At 33.4% G+C, this 12423-nt stretch overlaps 1 long non-coding RNA gene across 9 annotated transcripts in view; it reads right to left on the reverse strand.

Moving 5' to 3' along the window:
- Window positions 1-467: 467 nt before the first annotated feature.
- The window catches only part of LOC149074468 (uncharacterized), a 121102-nt gene continuing 109146 nt past the window's right edge, over window positions 468-12423 (reverse strand). For 3 of the 9 annotated variants that reach the window (XR_016194470.1, XR_016194469.1, XR_016194468.1), the window contains 5 exons: window positions 5763-5813; window positions 4178-4235; window positions 4001-4060; window positions 3673-3864; window positions 468-1233 (listed from right to left, as the gene is read on the reverse strand). This is a non-coding gene — a long non-coding RNA (uncharacterized LOC149074468). Of the gene's footprint in view, window positions 1234-1512; window positions 1620-3672; window positions 3865-3984; window positions 4061-4177; window positions 4240-5745; window positions 5814-12423 lie in introns of those variants that run through there. The other 6 variants (XR_016194474.1, XR_016194473.1, XR_016194472.1 and 3 more) reach the window with 4 other exon arrangements.

The following is a 12423-nucleotide window of genomic DNA, read 5'->3' on the forward strand; positions in this document are numbered from 1 at the left end:
TATTCTCTCTTTGCATGTATATATATCGTTCAGATGCATGCATGCTGCTACCTATCACAATCTTTGGCACTACCGCAGCCCACTTCGTGTACTATTGGAGAGTTCGCACTAATAATAATGTTATAGTGAAAAATGTTTGTGCCTTGGGCACTTGTCAAGTATTTAACCATCTCATTTAAGCTCGTTGCAGAAATGATCTAAAGCAGTGTTTCTCAACCTGTGGTCCGTGACGATGGTACAGATGGTCTGCACAAGCAGATTTGATAAAATTATTCACCCATTGTAATTGATATTAATAACATCCATATGGATTGAAATAAAATAATACCTCCATACTTAGGTCCCCACACACACCATCGAAGAGAATGCAAGAAATTGCAACCCTAAATACAGGATATCATTAAACTTTGTAAAAAATTGTAATTTATTGCTTTAAATGCAATTTGCTAATTTCTACTACAGTTGCTGAATGGTGTGGAAATAGAGTTGCTACAAATCTCAGTAAACAAAAATACTCAAATGATATGACCACCATATTTCATTGAGAAAAATTCGGTTAACTGGGATCTTAAATAGTAATCCCTAATTGTCATCAAAAACAAGTAGGCACAATCACCGATCGTAATTAAAATTCCGAAAAAATTGTGGACAAAACATTAAACTTGACAAATATGTGAGGTGAAAATTTATAATTTTTGCCATAATTACCATACAATTTATATTATGAAAACGCTGTGTATTCACTACATAAGATATCACAAATTCAAATAAGTATCATTGAAAAAAAAAGGGACAAACGTATAACGTAATATAAATATTGAAACGAACGAAAATTACAGGAATGCCCCATAATACAGGACACAAATGGTCTGTTAATTTGCTTCAGACATTTTACTGGTCCTTGTTTTCAGAAAAGTTGAGAAACACTGATCGAAATCCTTCAAGGTTACAGCATCATTGATGTTACTTGAATTTGCTTGATATGCAAATGTCCGATTGTGCTTCCGGAATGTTCACCTGTGTGAACAAGGTGATCGTCAATTATGTGCAATCATGCTGTGGTCTGCTGTTGGTTGGTGAATCCGCTTCCAGATGTCTTAGTTATCTTTAAGCTCCTTGTCCTCTGGCTCTGAATGCTTATTCTTAGTGACATTGAGGTGAATTCATCTGGACTGACTGGCGTCGTGAACTGACTATGTATGGTGAGATCCGTCTAATATCTGATCACGTTACCTGCAATGTGGAATTTAAAATTAATATACTGCAATTTAAAATTAATTTTAAGCTGTTTTGGAAATTAACTGTTGTCAAACTTCATCGTTTCTAAGTGAAATGGAAGTTTTAGTGAAAATAAACATCATTGGTAAAAGAAATTGTTTTCTGTTTTCATTGTGTTGTCTGCCAAGTATGGAGGTAAAAAATAAGAATCCAGGGATGTACAGAGATTGTGTAACTCATATTTTAAAAAACAGATAGCAGCACTACAATTCATGCACAATACTAAATACGCACTCTGAGTCTTGGGCACACATGCACACTTCTGGCATAACTTTATTCATTAGTAAATTTCCCATAGCAATAGACCAGAGCAGTGATTGGTTCAAAAGAAAGGCTTCATTCTGTGTGCATAATAATTAAACAGTAAGTTAAATGAGTTGAAATTTTTCCCTCGACTTTTTATACACAACACATTTTACAACAAAAACACAATTATAATACATATACATAACATTCCAGTATAGGTGGCCCTTTCTGTAATTAATGCTTATCTGTGGCTCCCCAGAACCGTTTAACAAAAAGTATCTTTGCAACACTTTTGTTGGGGGACCTTGACAAAGGTTGGTGGCGCACCGTTTGAGAACTTCTCTTGCGCTAAACGATTCGCCTTTTATCCACGGAGGGGTGAATCCAGACAATATTGTGTCTTATAAGAAATATCATACTAGCACTATAAATATACAGTTTATATGCATAAATACTGGATTCTCTTGCATCATCAGGCATGCCACAAAACAGTGGAGACCAGTATGCTGGGAACACTCATATTTTCTGACATGTTAGGAAATTCGAGCCATAGATTCAAGATAATTCTTAAATATCTGGACTGAGAATTGATTCAATTGACTGATTTTAACCTTGTATGTTATCTGCATTTTAGGATTTTTTTTGTTTTATGAACTAAGTTTAGATAATTTGAAGTTTGGATTAATTTTGTTTTTGCTACCACAAATCTTAATTTATTGAAAATGTGGATACTAAGCGTATTTGTTTGTGTAGATTAAATGAGTAAAATGGGCACATCAATAGACTATGAAGCATTTTTACATTCCTTGATCGTGTGTACAACTTGAATGAGCAAGTGTGAAAAATTACACTGCAAAACATGATGCTCTAATACAAAAATGACAGCATATTTCTCGTGTCTCTGAATGTGTAAACTCTGATTTAAAATGGGTTGACTGTAATTAAATCAGAGTGATAAGTATATGCTCAAATTTGTTATTGCCATTGAATTTCTGGACAAAACACATTCACTACTATAAAAAATTATTTTATTCTTATTTGCTTATTTTTTTTATATGTTTTTAATATGAAGTGATATCTGTCTTTTAAATGTGATCCTTATTAAACCTTGCTTAAAACAAAGGGTTTTTTTTTTTGGCACGTAGCAATTTTTTTTTTGCTACGTGCCAAAAAAAATGAACTTGTTAAAAAGATGCGTAACCCTTTTAGTACTGATGATACTTTTAAAATACAACCAACTTTTTAACCCCCCACAATATCCCTTACATACGTTGTTGGTATTTTGAAGTATAAGAAGGTTGTATAATGCAGAAGTGTGGGACTATTCGTTTTTCAAATATTTTTATTAATAAAATTACATTAGGTGTTTCGGCCCTGTAAAAGTGTTTACTGCATTACAAAAAAGTGTAATGCAGTAAAACACTGCTTTCACAAAATGTTCCTTAAAAAATGCATAAAACACATTATGGCTTTCTTTGTGGTAAAATAAAAATATTCATCATTATCTACCATTTAAAATGTTTGTGAATTGGTATTTATTATTTTAAAATTGCTCAAAAAATATTGCTGTTTTATTAATCAACACGTTTTTACAATAAGATAAAAAAACAATCTCGCAGTAAATACTGTGCATTATATGTACCTTCCCTCAAAAGATTTCCTTTAAAAGCAAAGAGCAAATTACATTTTGGCAAAAAAATGTTGATTTTGAATAAAAAAAAATTTCAAATAGATTCTAATTTTACTTTACACTCATTTTACTATACAAATCTGGTGCTAAATTTACCAATATAGTGGACGAAGGTTCATAATAACAAGATAATAACATCATGCAACACAAAGAGAAATCTCGCCAATCATGAAAGGAAGCTGAACTTGACTTCTAAAATGGGATTAAATATTTCAGTTCATTTTCAAAAAGCTGCAATCCGCTTGGAGAGGCAGAAATTTACTTTTTTTGCGTGTTTGGCACATAACTGACAATCACAGAATTATTCATTTAATTCAAAAGCAGAAAACACTTTTCTGTATTCATTTTTCACAAGAAATAATGTGTATAGTTATTGGGTGGTCAATGGTATATAGTATCCACCCTGTATAATAAGATGAAGATTTTTATTTATTCTGAAAAACACTGATAATTCATACAATTAAATAGATTTCATCCATTCTTTATAAAGTTAAACAGTCTCATTTTCTGTTGGACATGTTCCAAGATTACTGGATGGCCTGGCAGAATAGATGGACAACAACATTGATGGCCTTCTGCAACAATGAGACAGCACCAGCTATAGTTGTGTGTCTGGATTCAAGCTTCCTCTGCTTGGGATGGGAACATACCTATAAAGAATATACTGCTGAGAGTTATTACAGCGGCATTCACAAAATTTACTAGCCCGTTACTGCCACTTTTATAGCATTCAGAGTAAATCCACCAATATACAGCATTGTAAATTGTACCTCGAGCATACTCAACGATTTTTGATGTCTGCCATTCTTGATGTCTGATTTTTATTTTCTGCCATTCTAGAAAAAACTTGAATTTATTAAAATTAAAATGTCAAACATCGTCATCTCACTGAATTATAAATGTTATAATGTTATAAATACTTTGTTCTTGCATTTAAAGTAAGATATTTGACTATTTACTCACCATGGCTAAAGCTACATAAAAGAAAATTACCAGATGTCTTGTCATGTTACAGCATTAGTATTTGACATGATTAAAAAATTTAACAAAAACGTAAGGTAAAGTTATACGTAAAACAGCCATAGATGCTATATATATATATATATCAATACTCAAGGGACCAGAGAAATGTATTGTAAGGCTGGTATTACACTATAAAATTTTGATAAAAGATCTTTTATAAAACTGGAAAAATACAACCAATAAGCGCATCGGTTACATTCAAGCATATGCAACCGGTGATATTATTGGTTGAATTTTTCAAGTTTTATCAAAGAGATTTTACAAAACTTTTGTAGTGTAATACCAGCCATATAAAGGAGTTGAACAAGAAATATATTAACATTATAAAAAGTGCATCAAAACCAGAGAGTAAGATCATTATAGAGGGCATCATTATATGGGATTTTAATTGTATTCATAGCCATGTATGCTGTGATAATTGTGCTTGGGGTGAGGACTATTTTTCTAAAAGGTATTTTTATCAATCTGATTTCAAGTTTGCCATGATATTATTTGAGTAAGAATATGATTTAGCACCATGAAATCTGGAAGTTATCTATCATTCCACAAGAACATAAGAGTATAGGTCCTCTGAGACAGGGCCTGAACTAAAAAGGGGAGGTGCAAAGGGAGCAACTGCCCTGGGCAGCAAACTTTAGGGAACAGAAAATTTTGGGTAGGAAACAAAAACACAATTATATAAAATCATTGAATCTTACAGTAGTGATAGTGGCAAAGGCAAATCTCTAACCTCACAAAAATCCTAGTTACAATCCTGCACCTCACACAACATTGCTTTATCCCTTTCAGACCCAGTACTAACAAACATGGGGTTGTTTCTTTCCCTTGATGTATATATTTTATTTAACCACTGGGTGTTCAGCCGTGATTTCAATGATAAAACACCCATAAACCTAGAAGTCAGGGCTGAACTCCCTGAGGTTAAAATATCTACAATGAGAAAAAGCAATCTGTGCATAGCTGTGTACAGGGTCGGAAATGGTTATCTACAACACAATAACAGAATTTTCTGATCTTAAAAACCGGTTAAGCACAATTGCCCATCATATATAAGTATTTCTCCTACAGCATCTTCAGCACTATTTTGGCATCTTATAAAATTTTCTTCTAGCACCAAGACAACATACTATAGCAGCTTCAAAGAATCTTTCCATTCCCCCCTCTTAAAATAGATCTCTTTTCAAGGAGCCTTATAAAGCCTAATCTGGTTGTCAAATAACTGTACTTCACACCCTAAAGAGTTTATGCTGTGCAAACAATAGACATCAAATAAGATTTGTTTTTTATCACTTTTATTATCAACAGCAAACTTTTTTTTTCAATATTCAAAATACACATTGTTTTATTTGATTACAGATCAGGTGCCTTACCTCACAACTTTGCACTGACAAGAAAAAATAAACTAGTTATTTAAGGTTGTATACAAAATGTAGAATCTGTAAGAGTTACAAAATATGAGAGCTCATTTTCAAAAAAAAAAAGAAACATCTCTGCATTAACTGACTTACAGTATAAGAAAAAAGGATATTCCTCCGGAACGTCTGCTTTACAAAATTGGAAATAGCCCAGCAGGTAGCTAATGGGAGTAGAAGGAGGATATTTTAATACTATGGTGAATTTAATACATGAAATTTTCATGCAGCAAGAATTAATGATATGGATGAGCAAATACAGAAACAGAAAAAATAATAATTCAGATACTTTTATTTAAATGTTCATTCTTTGAGATGAAAATCTTCATTAGTTCAATTTTAAAAATCATGTAATATTAAAACTGCTAAAAATCAGATCCCAATAAAAAAAATTTTTTAAGTTGAATGCTTTAAAAAAAATGCTATAGAAATATTGATTTTGGTAATAGGAATACTGAATATTGACCTGCATTTCCTTGAAACATGTTTTAATTCAAAATTCACTAATCTTGGCACTCTGGGAGTTCAAAAACGTTTTGCTCACTCATAGTATTATGATAGATCATGATAAATTTTGTCACTAATATTGTTCACTTCAACATTCCTTGCATAAGAGCAAATTTTGATTTACTTATGGTGTTTTTGAATGAATCTATCAACTATATCATAGTCTCCCAAACTTTTTGTTCCATCGCCCCCTTCATCAGAAATTTTTTCCTCTCATCGCCCCCACCAACTCAAGTAAACCCATAAGATCCTATGTTAAATCAGTAGGTTCTATCGCCCCCTTGGACCATTCCATCGCCCACCAGGGGGCGATATTGCCCACTTTGGGATACACTGAACTATATTGACATTACATACTTATTCTTGTCCTTATACTTATTCCCAGATTTGGGTTTTTGAGGATGAGGTTGATCACTATAAAGATAGTAATAGTAAAAATAGACTACCAAATTATAATTCCTTTACAAGATGCAGAGAGTATAACAGGTCAGGTGGAATATTTGTTTATACAAAAAAAAAAAATCACTTCAATTTGCTGCGCTTAATTCTATATTGATGCAAATAGGTGAAATAACAGTTATTCAAGAACCACACTAAAATTTGCTATCTTGAACTTGTACAGATTACATTCATTCTCAGCAACACAACGTGTTGATGAACTTGATTGAATTTTAAAAAATATTGAAAGCAGAAATTTGTTATTAATTGGTGATATGAGCATTGACATTTTCAAAACAGATGATGATTGATGAAATCATGAAAACATGAATTTTAAACTTCAAAAATATTTTTTGAAACCGTGTAGAAATTGCTTATTACTGTTGGGGTTAGAACATTTATTACAGAAACACTGATGAAATATGCTTCATTAAAAATTGTATTTATGTCCAAAAAAAACGGATAATGCCTTAAAGAACTAAAATTATCCCGTGTAAATATCAAAGAAACAAAGGACCTAAACTTTTCTATTTCTGGTAAAAATATTTTTGGGGAAATAATGTGAGAATGAGTAGTAGTAAAATGCAATTAATACTATTGACATCAGTTTTTGCTAAATATTAAAAGCAAAATATGCAAAATCATAAATGTATCAATCATCAAAGTGTTATAATTATGATGTTCATAATATCTAATTATATTATGTATTATAATTATCAAACAATTATCATTGTTAAGCTACTATTATGAACAATGATTGATTGATTCTATTGCTTTCTTGAAGCCTGGTAGTGAATATACTTTTTAATTAAAGGTTTCCCTCTTCAAAACCCTGAAGTTCTTAAGCAATGGGTGGAAGCTGTGAAAGAAAGGTCTTGACATCCTATTTGAGCTGAGAATTTCACAGCTGACAGCTATAACTCTTCACAACGCTATTTGAAAGAACATGATGTTCCTACTATATTCAATTTTCCACATCACCCTCAACCTTTGCAGAAGCAACGCTGATCACTTATTAAACACCCTCCACAGGTAAGATATTAAGTTATTTTTCCTTGTTTAAGTGGTTTCAAGTAAAATCGGCCCCACTTAAATGGTTCTCAACCGTTCTGGCACATAATATTTGATTAACAGTGTATTCAATTATGCGGCAAAAAGTCAAATTGCCATTGTGCACCATAGCACACAGCTTTTATATTGCAAAATATATATATAATAATATATATAGTTATAAATATTCAAAATCTTGGCAACTTCTGTTTTTCGCTTAAAAATTAGAAAACTTTATTTGCAAACTATAATGGAAAATTACAGTAAAACCTCCTAACAGCGGCCACTAACAGGACCATCCAAAATAAATTAAGCCTTCTTTCCAGGGCATTTTTATGTTCAGTCCGATAGCTGAAGGCGTTCTTGTGAAAAGATTGACACATCCCTCCCAAAAAATTTATGCCCTGGATATTCCTATTCATTTGTTATTTGCAAGGTCCATTTTTTTGTATTGAACCATGCCTTGAAGTAGGGAGTGCCACATAAACAAATCTTTTCTAGTAATTGGACAGCTTGTGTATTAGTGTTGACAGCATGTCTTATGTTGTCCCCCTCTAATCTGTAAGATTTTTTCCCCTCTCTACTGCCTTCAACACCTATCTAGCATTTATACCCAGGAATAGAAAGCATACGCACACAGCCTTTCTTTCATATAATTTGTGGTGGGGGCGGGGGGGGGGGGGGACTGCCTTGAAAATCAACTTGAATTTTTTCTCATTGTGCTAAGCATATTTTTTCAACTCTGTGTTAAGTGATCATTCGGAAATAGTTGATCGGAGGTTACTTGTAATGTTAAGTCTGAGACAGAATCCTTTGGTTTCAACAAAATATGGCAGTAGTTCGGAGGTGGCCATTAGAAGAGGTTTACTGTATATGAAATTAATATTTTAATTAGGATTTTTTTTTTTTTGCAGATTTTTAAAAGGTTGAAAACTGCTGTTCACAATCATGACAACATGGCGAACACTAATGAATCAGATCTTCAAAATGAATTTGAACCAGCTGCTACAGCATTAACAGAACTGGCTACAGTCACTTTGTCAAGGGAGGATTGCCCTAATTTTCCAGGCCAGATCAGTTCTGAAGTGCAGAAGTCAGATAGTCCCACCAAAGCTGAACTGCGGCGCAAAATAAAACTGCTCCAGTAAAGATTGAAATGGTGGGACAAAAAAATATCAGATCTTACGTCAATGTTAACAACGGTGCAAAAAGTATGTGGAATGAAAGCCCATGAAAACTGTTACCTTGTTAAAAGACACTTTTGGAGTTGTCCCATTTGAACTCCTAGTATATTAGCTGAGAAATAAAAATCTGAAACCGAGTAGGAGACTCTACACATCGTGTATGAAAGAATTCACACTTACTTTATATTTTTATTCTTCTTGTTCATGTAATTATACAAATACAAAGCCACAACAGACAAATTGCCCAACGAGGTGGCTGACTTAAGAACATCATGGATCCCCGAGCCATTTTTTGGAGGCCCTACCTACTACTATTACTACTACACCACACATGCACCCCGCGGAACCCCCCAACGAATCGGTACATGCGGGAATGTGCGTGTACGTGTAGTGAAACCTGACGTGAAGTTTTGTTGTTTCTCTGTAATGCTTGTTATGTGTAGTGCTGCCATCTGCCACTAGTTTTTCTAACTATGAGTGAAGTGTTATGATTGGATGATTTATCGTTGTAGGACTGTTGCTCTCTGTGGCGAGACTTTTTAACGGGGAGATTGGCTCGCATTTGCGCCTTGAAGTTGGGAACCACAGAAAACCAACTTCAGCCGACCACTACTATGGGGTTCGAACCCGGATCCTCGCATCGCGAGTCCGTCACTATAACCACTCGACCACCATAGCGGCAAGTGTAGTTTCGGGCGGTGGGTGGGTTTGAACTCATGCACTTTACCACTCTTCCCATCTCTAATCCCGTATCTTACCAACCCACCACTACAGCACTTATATATAAATTTGTGAAAAAAGTTTACCCTTCCCCACCCAGCGATGCTGAGATCATGGGTGAGCTCTGCCAAATGTTACCCGGGTTTCATGAGCGAAGCTTTCTCATATGTTGAAAATGTTACAGCACAAAGAAGCACTCCCCTGGATTGTGTTCTAATAATTCACTGTCTATTAGGATAGGTCCTGTAAGATTTGATTTGTGTGACTTACATGTTCTTCCATGTCAACTCCCCAATTAATGAATACACAATGCCCTGCTTTCTTCATGTTGGTACCTCTGGTCCCTCCTTGAGCTTCGATTGCATAATTGTGAAAATGCCAATTTAATGCAGTTTTTTTGGATAGTTTCAAGTTCATTTAAATTCTAATGTAATGTCTGTGAAATAATATCTTTTATTGAAATTTTGGGCCACCACCTGGTCATCTTCCTTAATGTGTTGATTACTGATGAGCTATGTATGCAATAATTATTACAAAGTCTTAATTAGAGGAAAAACTGTTAGTTTCTGGTACCCTTGCAATGTGAGAAAACATGGCAGTTGTAGAGTCACGATGAAAATAAATCTAATGAAAATGTTAAAGAATTTCTTATATGCTGTGAATAATAGCATATGTTGGAGGGGGAAAAAATCCCTTCAAATTTAGAGAGTTTGTCTGTATAAAATATTAGACAAAGGTTTGCATTGTAACTAAGTAATTATTTGATAGCAAACACGAGTGCTCTTGTGAATTGCGATTTTAAAATCCTAAATTATTCTCTGTGGACCTGTTTGTAAATTGTTTATTGGAAAAAACTTGTATGTGCACATTGTAGTATATACAGGATGATTATAAAAAAACTATCCCGACATATGGGCCCCTAACTATCATACCATTCACAGAAACTGAATGAAATTTTGGCATAAGGTATTTTGATGTATGCGCTCAAGAATGATATGGAAAACAACAGTGTCACTCTAACAGTTATGGTTACAGTGAGAAAATTTCGAAAATATCAAATGGCAACACCAAGTTTTTTGTATTGGAATGTGATCTCCATTGTGAAAAACCCTAAATAGCGTTCGAACGGCAACTGTAGCATGAAAATCACCGGCGGTAGATAGGCTAAAAGTGAGGACAACCAATAAGGACAGAGAAGCAGCATAAAATGAAGCATTTTATTGTGTTTCACAAATTTTCCACATGACCTTGTGGATGACTAATCAGGCTGGGATCTCAGCCGAAGAAACGGTGTGACGAATGAAACGAACATTAATGCTCTGGTGCATGGCAAAGTCCTTTTTACTTTTTCCTTGCCTAGCTCCGGGGATTTTCGTGCTACAGGTGCCATTCCAATGCTATTTAGTGTTTTACAGTATGGAGATCGCATTCCAATACAAAAAACTTGGTGTTGCCATTTGATATTTTTGAAATTTTCTCACTGTAACCGTAACTGTTAGAGTGACACTGTTGTTTTCCATATCATTCTTGAGCGCATACATCAATATACCTTATGCCAAAATTTCATTCAGTTTCTGTGAATGGTATGATAGTTAGGGGCCCATATATCGGGATAGTTTTTTTATAATCACCCCGTATATAATGTTTGAAAAAAATATTAAACACTTTTTTTTCTCTAATTTTTATTTCATTTCTTGCATTGAAAGTTCTTTTTCAGCATTTAATTCGCGGAAATATTCACTGCTATGAATTTTCGAAGTAGAAGCCTTCACCATAATGCAAAACAATATTAGAAATGTATATTGTTTTTTTTAATAAAAAAATAGTTCCTCTTAAGTTTTGGAAAAGAAAGGGTATTTCATGCATGAAAGTAACTGTTATTTTTATACATTTTTTTGAAGATGAAGAATACATAATTATTGACAGAAAAGTGAAAAAAAACGGAATGTACATGTCTCGTATTTGGAATTGCCTCATTGCATTAACATCGTCAGGAAATGTTTTGCCCGCTTCGCTTCAAAAGGGTGATGCGGTCGCGTAGGGCGACGGCTCGCACAGTCCTCACTCCACTTTACTGATAGCTCAGTGGAAATTCCATTATGAGAAATATCTTGGAAGTACATGCACGACTGAGTAGAAGTAGTGTACTTGTGATACATGCTTACGATAAGAGTGTAACATGATAAAAGCGATTAAATGGAAGCATGAAGATTTCTCTGTACTTTCATATCTTGGAATAATTTTAGAGAGAGAAAAATATATATATTTTTCTTTTTTTTATTTTATTCTCCTAACATTTTTTATATTTTAATCTACATTTTTTTCCAACTACCTGTTAGGGTGACTTCCCAGTTGTTTTTAGTGTTTGCATTTGTATAAATACACAAAACATAAAATGGAATTTAATTTTTTTTTAATTAATTAAAAAATTAAAATACATTAATCAATTGAAAGGTAATTAATTTAATTTGAAAAATAACATCAACTGAAAACAAAATAAATTTTGATTTTTTTTTTAATTGGGAAATTTAAAGTTCTTTCTACTAATGCATAATTTTAAGTTTGTGCCTTAAGCATGAACAAAAAAATGACACCTTTCACAATTTCCCTCCCCCATGGACCAAAACCTGGCTATGCGCGCCACTGGTTTAAATATGTTCTTGTAAAATTTATTATTTGTAATAGATTTCTGTATTCCATAGTATCAAATGAAATACAGAAAAGATTGCTTTCCACAAATATAATAACGTATGATAACAAGAATAGAAGTATTTCTATGCCTTTTTTTGTGCAATTCTTTAAAATTCTTCCATTAAGTTATAACAGAAATGAACCATGGCGAATATTTTAACTATTGTTTTCTCTCAATTGCTCA

Source organism: Pholcus phalangioides, unplaced genomic scaffold (genome assembly GCF_987345545.1).
Source record: "Pholcus phalangioides strain wild (caught in Gottingen) unplaced genomic scaffold, Ppha-v1.0 ptg000017l_1, whole genome shotgun sequence".
Taxonomy (NCBI): Eukaryota; Metazoa; Arthropoda; class Arachnida; order Araneae; family Pholcidae; genus Pholcus; species Pholcus phalangioides.